Source organism: Elephantulus edwardii, unplaced genomic scaffold, assembly GCF_000299155.1.
Source record: "Elephantulus edwardii isolate Elephantulus edwardi_28Jun2011 unplaced genomic scaffold, EleEdw1.0 scaffold00111, whole genome shotgun sequence".
Classification (NCBI taxonomy): Eukaryota; Metazoa; Chordata; class Mammalia; order Macroscelidea; family Macroscelididae; genus Elephantulus; species Elephantulus edwardii.
Genome location: NW_006399861.1, coordinates 3297889 through 3308543, shown reverse-complemented (window position 1 = coordinate 3308543; position 10655 = coordinate 3297889). Strand labels below are relative to the sequence as shown.

The following is a 10655-nucleotide window of genomic DNA, read 5'->3' as shown; positions in this document are numbered from 1 at the left end:
CCATGCTGCTTTGGTTATCATCCCTGTGTAGTAGGTTTTGAGGTCAGGGAGTGCTATGCCTCCAACCTCATTTTTGTTTCTCAGAAATGTTTTGCTTATTTGGAATCTCTTGTCTCTCCAAATAAATTTGATTATTTCCCTTTCAATCTCCTTGAAAAACGAATTTGGCGTCTGGATTGGGATTGCATTGAACATGTAAATTGGCTTTGGTAGGATTGTCATTTTCACCATATTTAGTCTTCCCATCATGAACTTGGAAGGAGGACTGGCATCCACTTCCATAACAACTTGCCTCCGGAAACCCTATGAATCTGGAGAGAGGATGAAAGGTACCAAATCATTGAGGACTCTCCTTCATAGGGTCTCTATGAGTCGCCTGCGACTCGACGGCACTTAACAACAAAAACATCCATGAACAGAGGAAATTTTTCCATTTCTTTGGGTCTTTTATTGTGTCTTTCTGAAATGCTCTGTATTTTTCTTTGTATAGGTCTCTTGTATCTTAATAATAATAATAATAATAATAATAATAATAATAATTCACCATGACCAAGTGGGCTTCATAACAGGTATGCAGGATAGTTCAACATAAGAAAAACAATCAGTGTAATTCACTATACTAGCAAAGTAAATAGCAAGAACCGTATGATCTTAGCAATTGATCCAGAAAAGGCATTTGGAAAAATCCAACAACACTTCCTGATAAAGACAATCAGCAAAATTGGAATAGAAGGGAATCTCCTCAATATAGTGAAAAGTATATATGCAAAACCAAACGCCAACATCATTCTCAATGGAGAAAGACTAAAAAACGTTTTCCTTGCAAACAGGGACCATACAAGGATGTCCACTTCTCTTCAATATTGCATTGGAAGTGCTTGCTAGGGCAATGCGACATGAGAAGGAAATAAAAGGCATCCAAATTGGTTAATAAATGGTTAAACTATCACTAAATGTAGATGATATGATAGTGTACACAGAAAAAACCAATACTCAACAAAAAAGCCTCTTAGTTAATAGGCCAACTTGGTAGAGTGGCAGGATATAAGATCAATATCCAAAAATCAATAGGATTACTCTACAGTAACAAAGAGAATGCAGAGATGGATAAAGAAAGCAATACCATTTACAACAGCCAGCCACAATTTGAGATACTTGGGAATGGACATAACTAGAGAATATAGTCTTTTAAAAGGAGGAGCAGGCAGTTATTATTCAAACACAAACAGAGTAAATATATGAAATATACTCATGTATAACTCTTAGAATCTCATTGGTGGGTTATTTTATATTCTTGTTAATTTTATCTTTCCTTTTACCTGTATTGTATTGCAGAACTTAAATTCATTCGTTCCTTCTCCTCCCAAGCACGGTTCTAAACCTATTTCTCTACCTTTAGTCTCATTTATTTTCATCTTTTATTTTCAGGAGAGTGGTATAATCTCTAATGCTTTGCAACCTGCCCCTATTTTCAACAATCTTCAAAACTGTTCTTTTAGATTCTTATCCCTATTACTTTTTAAAAATTTATTTCAAAGATAACACAAGGAATGTGTTAAAACTTGTACATTAAATAGCTCCATAGATTAATTATTCGAGATTGTGGAAGGAATAAAGATGGAGATATTCAGAACCTTTCACCAAAATCTCCCCAACTTGATTGTTGTTGTTGTTATGTGACATTGAGTTGCCTGCGACTCATAGTCACCCTATGTACAACAGCCCTAAACCCTATCGTATCCTGTGCCAATATCACTGTCTCTGACACATCTATCCCCATTACCCCAGCTACTGAATCAATCCATCTCATGGAGGGTCTTCCTCTCCTGCTCTGTCTCTCCACCCTTCCAAGCATGACGTCCCTCTCCTAGGACTGGTCCCTCTTTGCAACCTGTCCAAAGTATGTCAGACAAAGCTTCAGAATCCTTGCCTCCAAGAACAAATATATTCGCTCTCTTAGCAGTCCACGTTATATTCGGTACTCTTCTCCAGCACCACAGCTCAGAGGCATCAATCTCCTATCATCCCTAGTCATTGTCCAGCTCTCTGAGGCAGACCAAGTGATTGCAAAGACTATGGCATGTATCAGGAACACCTTCATCTCCAGACTGACATTGTTGCTCTTCAATACTTTAGTGAGGTCTTTAATCAGAGACTTTCCCATATCACAATATGCCTTTTAATTTCCTGGTTACTGGTGCCAAGAGTGTTGATTGTGGAGCCAACCAAACGAAAACTGTGAACAATCTCAATCTCTTCACCATCCATCCTGATGCTGCCAATTGGCCCAGTGATGTCCCACCTGAATTTCATAGCCTTTTCAGGAACAGGTTTGAGGCCTTGAACACTAATGAGTGAAGGCCAGATGATTTGTGGGAGGATATCAAGGGTATCATCCAGGAAGAGTGCAAAATGTCATTGCAAAGACAGAGGAGGAATAAAAGACCAAAATGAAAGTCAAAAGTGACTCTGAATATTATACTAGAGGGCTGAGAAACCACAGGGGAGGGAAGAAATCAAGACATAAAGGTGCCAAACAGATTTCAAAGGGCAGTGCTCAAGACAAATGAAGTATTATAATGAAATGTGCAAAGAGCTGCAGCCAGAAAATCAAAGGGACTGAACTCATTCAGCATTTCTTAAGCTCAAGGAACTGGAGAAGAAACTCAAGCCTCTAGTTGGAATACTTAAGGATGCTTTAGGCAGAATATTATATACTTCTGGAAGTATTAAAAGAAGATGGAAAGAGTATACAGAGTTATTATACCAAAAGGAATTGGCAGATGCAGAAGAATTTCATGAATCAACATACAAGCCTGTGATGATGAAGGAAGAAGTTCAAAGTGCTTTGAAAGAATTAGCTAAAAATAAGGCTCAAGGAATTTATGGTATAGCAATCGACATATTTCAATGAACATATGCTGTCCCAACTTGATTACAATGGATTAATGATGTGTTTTGTGGGTGTGATTAGTCATGAAACCAGTTTGATGAATCTTTCTTCAGCACCAAATGCCACTGAATTTTCTGGTGCTCATGGCTGATGAAGAAGCATTCCAGGGTGATGATTTACAAGCGATTGACCAGCGGATCAGGTCTTGGAGCTGCAAGAGCCTCGGGGTCTTCACAGACTTGCCAAATATTATAGGGGCTGAACTTGCCAGTACATTGATTAAAAATCACTGAGAACTACACCTCATCTCCTGCCTGTAGCTCAATGCCGTCTTGAACTTCCTTTACATAGAAAAAGAGCTTCTTGCTATCTTCTTATTCATAGTTAACGAAGCCAAACATCTTTTATACACTTCACTGTACCCCTACCCAGGGGAGTGATGTGCATTTTGGCCTGAGACATACAATTGGAACTGGACTCTCTCCCTTTTTTGTAGGCAATCCCTTTTTTGGCCATCCCAACTATGTCAAATGTGTACACTTCAACTTTTATATCTCCCTCTCCCACAATCTCAATCATTCCTTGTCTGTGTTCAATCACCACTCCTCAGGGGGCAAATGACTTTACTAGAGTAGATGGTGGGATAAGCTCCTCAATAATACCATTTAATTTTTCTGCAGACTCTGTTGCCCTTACCTTTGGACAAGCTGTATTTGACCACGTCTTTGAATTCCAGGCTATCTACAACTCCCAAAAAATCACTATAATGGAAAAATATTTTATTATCATGATTGGCTGTTTTAATAAATCCAAAATAATCCTCTTGGAGTTGGGATTATGACTTAAAAGTCACAAACAAATTGCAGTCTGCTGACCAGGTCTTTCTTTGTCACTAATGCTAAATTCAACCTTATCTACTATTTAAGGAGAAGTAGATCCTTCCACATCCTTGGCTTGAAAAGGAATAGTCAGTTTCACCTCACAATCATCTTGAGCCTTGCTCAGCCTCCTTCTTTTTTGCCTTTTTGGGCTAGTGGTTTGGGGATTGGGAAAAGTGACCTCTTTTTATACAGTGCCCAGAAAACGATGATCTGTATGGGAATGGGATGAAATAGTGCCCTTGGTAAATTTTTCAATCCAATAGCAAGATTTCTTTGGTCAGAGAGCTTATCAAGAACTACAGTAAACTATTTCATTGGCAATGTGGAGCTGGTTCCCATTCAAAATTTCATGGAAGTGAAAGAGCATACAAGCATCATAATCCACATATTTGATGGAATCAAATCCATCTCTCATGGCAGCTGTCACACCCATTTCTCTGGTTTCATTAGTGAACTTAAATGTATTTGATAGAACTTCTATATTGATTGCTTGTTCTACTTTGTCACATTGGTCTGTTGAAATATTAAATCTGACAAGGTCACCTTAGATTTTACATGATTTTATATCTTTGTCTACAAAGGGTAGTTCTTTAGAAATCACAAAATCAACTTTGATGCGGGCTGGCATTGGATTATTCTAGATTTTACTGGATACTTTTGGGATAGCTCTGGTTATATAGTTCCTTCAAAGTGTTCAATGAGATCTTTAAAAATGACTCTTTCTTGAGGCAATAGTTTGACATCAGTTGCAACGTCTTTGCCATTTCTGTCCTTGATTGTGACATCTACGTCATCCCCAGGCTGTCAGGCTCTATGTCTACTTTAAATTTACTACAGTAAAAGAATATCTCATTTACAGCATCCCCTTTTTCAATAAAGCCTAACACCTTCATGGCACAAATTACTCCCTGATAGCGAACTTGTTTCTATTTCAACAGCGTAATGTTACGAGGTCTTACAGCACCAATATGCTTATTATTATTAATTACAAAATTTATTTTATTTCCAGTTTCCAGCTGAACATTCCTTTTAACATAGTTAGGGGTGTAAGTCAGAGAAAACACTTCTTGCCCATCCATTTGCTCTTCAGGGAAGATTTCTGCTTTTATCTTCACTAGTTTTACAGCAACGGGTCTCCCAGTTCACCAGTCAGATCACACTTCAAATTTAACATCATCTACTTTGAAGTCCTGTAGGTTGCCATTATACTGTGAACAGTAGAAGAATAGTCTAGCTTGACGTTCTGAACACTGAATAAATCCTTAAGACTTTAGCGGTTTTTAATAACCCCAGTTTGGTGCAGTGCTGCTGAAGTACCATTGGGGCACCCATTGTGTCCATTATAAGGAGAAGGTTTGTATCAAGGCTCATTTCCCAGCAATAACCTTTCAGTAGTATTTGTCGATTCTTCTCAAATTTCAAAAGATGAAAGTTGTTAGTATTAAAAAAAGAGTGAGAGAGAAATAATCTATTAAGCTAATGAAGGAAACGTGGTGTTGTACGGAGCAACCTCACAGAACAGCACTTAAGAGAACTGGGACTACTAGCTGCCTTGTGAAGTTTTCTTTCAAAGTTTTGAGTTGGCACAAACTTCCTGTTTCAGATGACGTGTTTATCTTGCACTTAATTGTGCTCTTCTTTGGTCTTGTGTGTTGTTACAAGGTTTGCTTCTTGCCTGATTTGAACTTGAAGCAACAGTTTTTAGTGCTAAGATCTGTTCTGTTATGCTTCATACCCAACAGCTCAGTGTCCGCTCTCCAGCGCTGTCATAGCAGCATGGCCAGGTATTTAGACTTTTTTTTTAAATTAAATTTTATTAATTTTAATGAACATTTACAGAGATTTTGGGTTTCCATTCATTCATTGTTGCATTATTTTCTCTACCCTCCTCCCCAGTTCAGTCCTCTCCCCCCCACCCCCGAAAGTCTTTTTTAATTGTCCAATTGCCACAGTGTTTGTCAAAGCCAGTTCTGATTAATCTCCTTTGTCAGTGTGTCCTTTGCCATTCCCTATCACTCCTCCCTGAGAGAGATTTTATCCTGATTCATAAGGAAAAGGGGACGGAGTATTCTCTTAGCTACTTCCTGCTGAAAAGGGACGCTGTAGGTTTCAGGGTGAAGATCTTCTCTCACTACTCTAGAGGGCCCCTTTGGCAATAGGAAACACATAGACTATTGTGGAGATTGATTTTGGAATTTAGATGCACTGTTATCAATTGTGCTTAGCCGTACATGTTCATATCCTTGAAGATGTATCATGATATGTAGACTCTTATCCCTATTTAGAGTTACAGATCCAATCAATTAATTCTCCTCCAGCCATTCTTCTATAATGCAAGAGTATTCTAAAATAATACTTAACACTTTGGCTGACACAGAAGAATTTAATAAAACAGCGTATGATCAAGAGGCAATGTTGAGCAAAGAGGAAGTTCAAGCTGCTCTGGAAGAGTTGGTGGAAAACAAGGTCCCAGCAATTGATGGAATGAATAGCAACTGACATTTCAACAGACAGATACTGCCCTTGACATGCTCACCAAGTTGTGCTAGGAGATCTGGAGGACAACTGCCTGGATAACAGCCTGAAAGATCCATATTTATTCCCATTTCAAAAAAGGGTGATCCAAGAATGTGGAAGTTAACACAAGCAAAATCCTGCTGAAGATTATCTTAAAAATGACTGGAACAGCACATAGACAGAGAACTGCCAGAGTGCAAACTGGATTTGGAAGAAGTCATGACACTAGGGACATCATAGTCAATATCAGATGGATATTGACTGAAAACAGAGAGAATCAGAGGGATGTCTATCTGTGTTTCATTGACTATGCAAAGACACTTGACTGTGTGGACCACAACAAATCATGGCTATCACTGAGAAGAATGGGAATCCCAGAACACCTGAGTGTTGTCATGCAAAATCTATATTTAGACCATGAAGTAGTCATTAGAACAGAGCAAGGCAAGACTGCATGGTTCAAAATCAGTCAAGGAGTGTGTCAGGGACGTATCCTTTCTCCATATTTTGTCAAGCTATATGTGGAACAGATTATTTTGGAGGCTGATTGTATTAGGAGGAATATGGCATCAGGATTGGAGGAAGACTTATTAACAGCCTGCATAATGCACAAAAGGTACTGTATGAATCTGGACCCAGAGACATGTGGAGAAAGTATCTGGTAGAGAGATGTCTTTTTGAAAATCAGATATCTATAATGCCGCTTCCTGATGCTTGACTATTTGAGTTGTTAATTCTGACTTGAGAATATTTTTCATGAATTATTTTAAGGAGAAATATGCATTTTAAAAGTATTAAACTACTTTTGTTTTATACAATAAAAACAAAACCAAACAAAAAAAAAAACCCCAACCTGAGTTATGCAGATGACACAACCTTGCTCACCAAAACTAGAGAAGACCTGAAGCATTTGCTGCAGAAGACTGTAATCTTCAATATGAATTTAAATTCAACAACAACAAAAAATACCCAGACTATCAGCACTTGGGTAAATGATAGCATCATGACATATGGATAAGAGATTGAAATTGGTAACTATTTCAGCTTACTTGGGTCCTCAATCAACACTCTTGGCAACAGGGGTGATGAAATCTCTTGGCAACAGGGGTGATGAAATCAAATGACAAATTGCACTGAGAAAATCTGTTGTCAGAGATTTCTCCAAGAGTGCTGAAGAGTAATGATGTCAGTCCAGACACTAAGATCTAGGCTAAGGATTTTGCAATCACTTGCTATGCATCAGATAGCTGGACAATGACTAAAGATGACAGAAGGAGAAATGATGCCTTTGAGTTATGGTTCTGGAGAACAGCATTGAACCTACCATGGACTGCCAAGAAAACAAAACAGGTCTGTCCTGGAGAGTTGAAACCAACCCATAGCTAACCCTCCAGTGTGTTTTCAGAAGCCATGATTGCACAGGAGGAGATTGCCCATCCTTCTCCAGCAGAGCAGCTGGAGGCAGATTTGAACCTGGTGTCTTTGGGGTTGCAGCACCTATTCTTACTACTAGGCCACCAGAGCTCCTAGTGCTACTAGATTAATCAAAACCCAAATGTCAAAATTCACTGCCACTGAGTTATTCTGACTCAAAGCACCAACATAGAAGAGAGAAGAAATGTCCGACAGGGTTTCCAGGGCTATTACTCTTAATGGAAGCAAATTGCTAAAACTTTCTGCTGGGAACAGCTGGTGGACTTGAAGTACTGTTCTACAGTTAGTGGTCAGACACCTTAATCACAGAGCTATCACAACTCCTTGGCTCAATCAAGAGATCTAAATATATTCTACTTATTATTTACATTGAGAAAAGTCTGGTGTCCATATTGGTGGAAGTGAAAAAAGCGTAATGGTTAGTACTGGGAGACTGACATCCTCATCAGCAATTTGTCATCCTGACAAAAGAAAAAGAGGCTGCTCACAATGAAAATATTAAAACTGTTTGCATCTTATGTAGTTACAGTAAGATTAAATAAGGAAATTAATGTTTCATTCTCGATTTCATCTTTTCCAGCTTATTCACCAATATTTAATGGGCTTTTTTTTACAGTAGATTAATTTTGTTGTTTATGACTATTTTAAAACTATAAATTATATTGTTGTTGCTGTTATTATGTGCTGTCAAGTCGACTGTGACTCATAACAACTTTATGCACTATAGCTCTGAACCCTGCTCTATCCTGATCTAATCTCACTGCCATTGACACACCTACCCAGTTACTGTGCCAATTCATCTCATCTGGGGTCTCTTTGTGTGCTGCCCCTCCACTCTTCCAAGCATGATGTCCTTCTCCAAAGACCGCTCCCTCCCTATAACATGTCCAAAGTATGTGAGATGGAACTTCAGAATCCTTGCCTCCAAGAAGTAGCCTGATTTAACCCTCTCCAGAATGAACCTGTTTGTTCTCCTAGCAATCCATGGTATATTCAATACTCTTTTCCAGTACCACTGCTCAAAGGCATCAATTATCCTACCATCCCTAGTCATTGTCCAGCATTGTGATGCATAGCAACACCAGTAGAACTATTTAACGCATTTCTGCACCACTTAATCTGTGAATGTATTTTATAAATTAATTTCTGTATCTTAACATCTCTTCTATACCTAATTAATTCTATTTCATAACACATTAAATTTTGACAGAGTGAATTATTAAAGAATCATTTCCAGATTTACTTGAGATATAACTTCCTCTTTTATTTTAGTTTTGCATTTTAATAATGTCATGTAAAGAGAAAATAGGAAATATTTGCAATGTGATTAAATGAAATACTTATGATCATAATTTTTTCCCAAATTATAATTTCATATTTATGATATTTGGATCAAACATAGAATTATGTAGCACTGGTAACTATGTAGGAAGCTCTGGTAGCTTAATGGATAATGAGTAGCACTGACAACCTAAAAGTAGTCAGTTCAAATTCACCAGTTACTTTGCAGGAGAAAGATGGACAATCTTCTGTGCAATTTAGAGCCTCTAAAAAATCTGCTACAGGGTCAGCTGAGTCAGTTCTGACTTAACAGCACGTAACAACAACAACAGTTGTGCCTACATAGGACTTGCTGGCATATTGACTTCTTTGGAATGTTATTGTTGTTATATGACACTGAGTTGCCCATGACTCATAGTGACCCTTTGTACAATAGTTCTGAACCCTGTCCTATCCTAAGCCAGTTTTACTGACTCAAACACACCTAATCTCATTGTCCATTGAACCAAGTCAGTCCATTTGATCTGGGGTTTTCCTCTTCTGTGTTGTTCCTCCATCTTTCCAAGCATGATTTCCTTCTCCAAGGACTGGTCTCTCCTGTCCATGTGCCCAAAATATGTGAAATGGAACTTCAAAATCTTTGCCTCCAAAGATAAACTGGGTTTCACCCTCTCCAAGACAGACTTGCCTATTTGTTCTCCTGGACGTCCATGGTATGTTCAAAACTTTTCTCCAGCACTACAAGTCAAAGGCATCAATTCTTCTTCTGTCATCCTTAGTTGTTGTGCAATGCTCTAATACATTTGTATTGAGTGTGGAGCTGAGCTAATTGGCAGCATCATAATAGATGGAAGAAGAGATTGAGGTTGTTAGCAATTACAGCTTACTTGGATCCACAATCAACACTCTTAACACCACCAGGCAGGAAATCAAAAGATGAATTGCATTGGGAAAACCTGCTGTCATGGACCTCTCCAGGGTGCTGAAGAGCAACAAAGTCAGTATAGATTCAAAGGTGTGCCTAATCTAGGCCATGGTCTTCTCCATTACTTGTTATGCTTCAGAGAGTTTGACAATGACTAAGGGTGACAGAAAAAGAATAGATGCCTTCAAGTTGTGGTGCTGGAGAGGAGTCTTGAAAATACCATGGACTGCCAAGAAAACAAATACGTCTGTCTTGGAGAGGGTGAAATCAAGTCTCTCCTTGAAAGCTAGAAGCTCCGTCTCACTTAATTAAGGCACATGGCCAGGAGAGATTGGTCCTTGGAGAAGGACATCATGCTTGGAAGGGTGGACAGGCAGTGCAGAGAGGGAGGCCCTGGATGAGATGTATTGATACAATAACTGGGGCAATGGGGGTTGGTGTGTCAGAATTAGTGAAACTGGCTCATTACATGGAAGGGTTCAAAGCTGCTGCACGTAAGATTGCTATGCATCACAGGCAACTCAACCAATAACATTCTATAACAGGTTTGGAACAAGGAGTGGCATCCACTTCCTAAACAACATGCCTCTGGAAACTCTATGAACTTTTATAAATGTAGATAATTGTAGAGGGGCTTCAGGTCTTTTGTTCATAGAGTCACTATGAGTTGTGTTTGACTTGAAGTCAAGCAACAACAACAACAAAAACAACAAACAAAATCCAA

General features: G+C 38.7%; 1 pseudogene; it reads right to left on the bottom strand.

Annotated features, from left to right (window-relative positions):
- Positions 1-2970: 2970 nt before the first annotated feature.
- Positions 2971-9125, bottom strand: LOC102865426 (annotated as a pseudogene).
- Positions 9126-10655: the final 1530 nt, after the last annotated feature.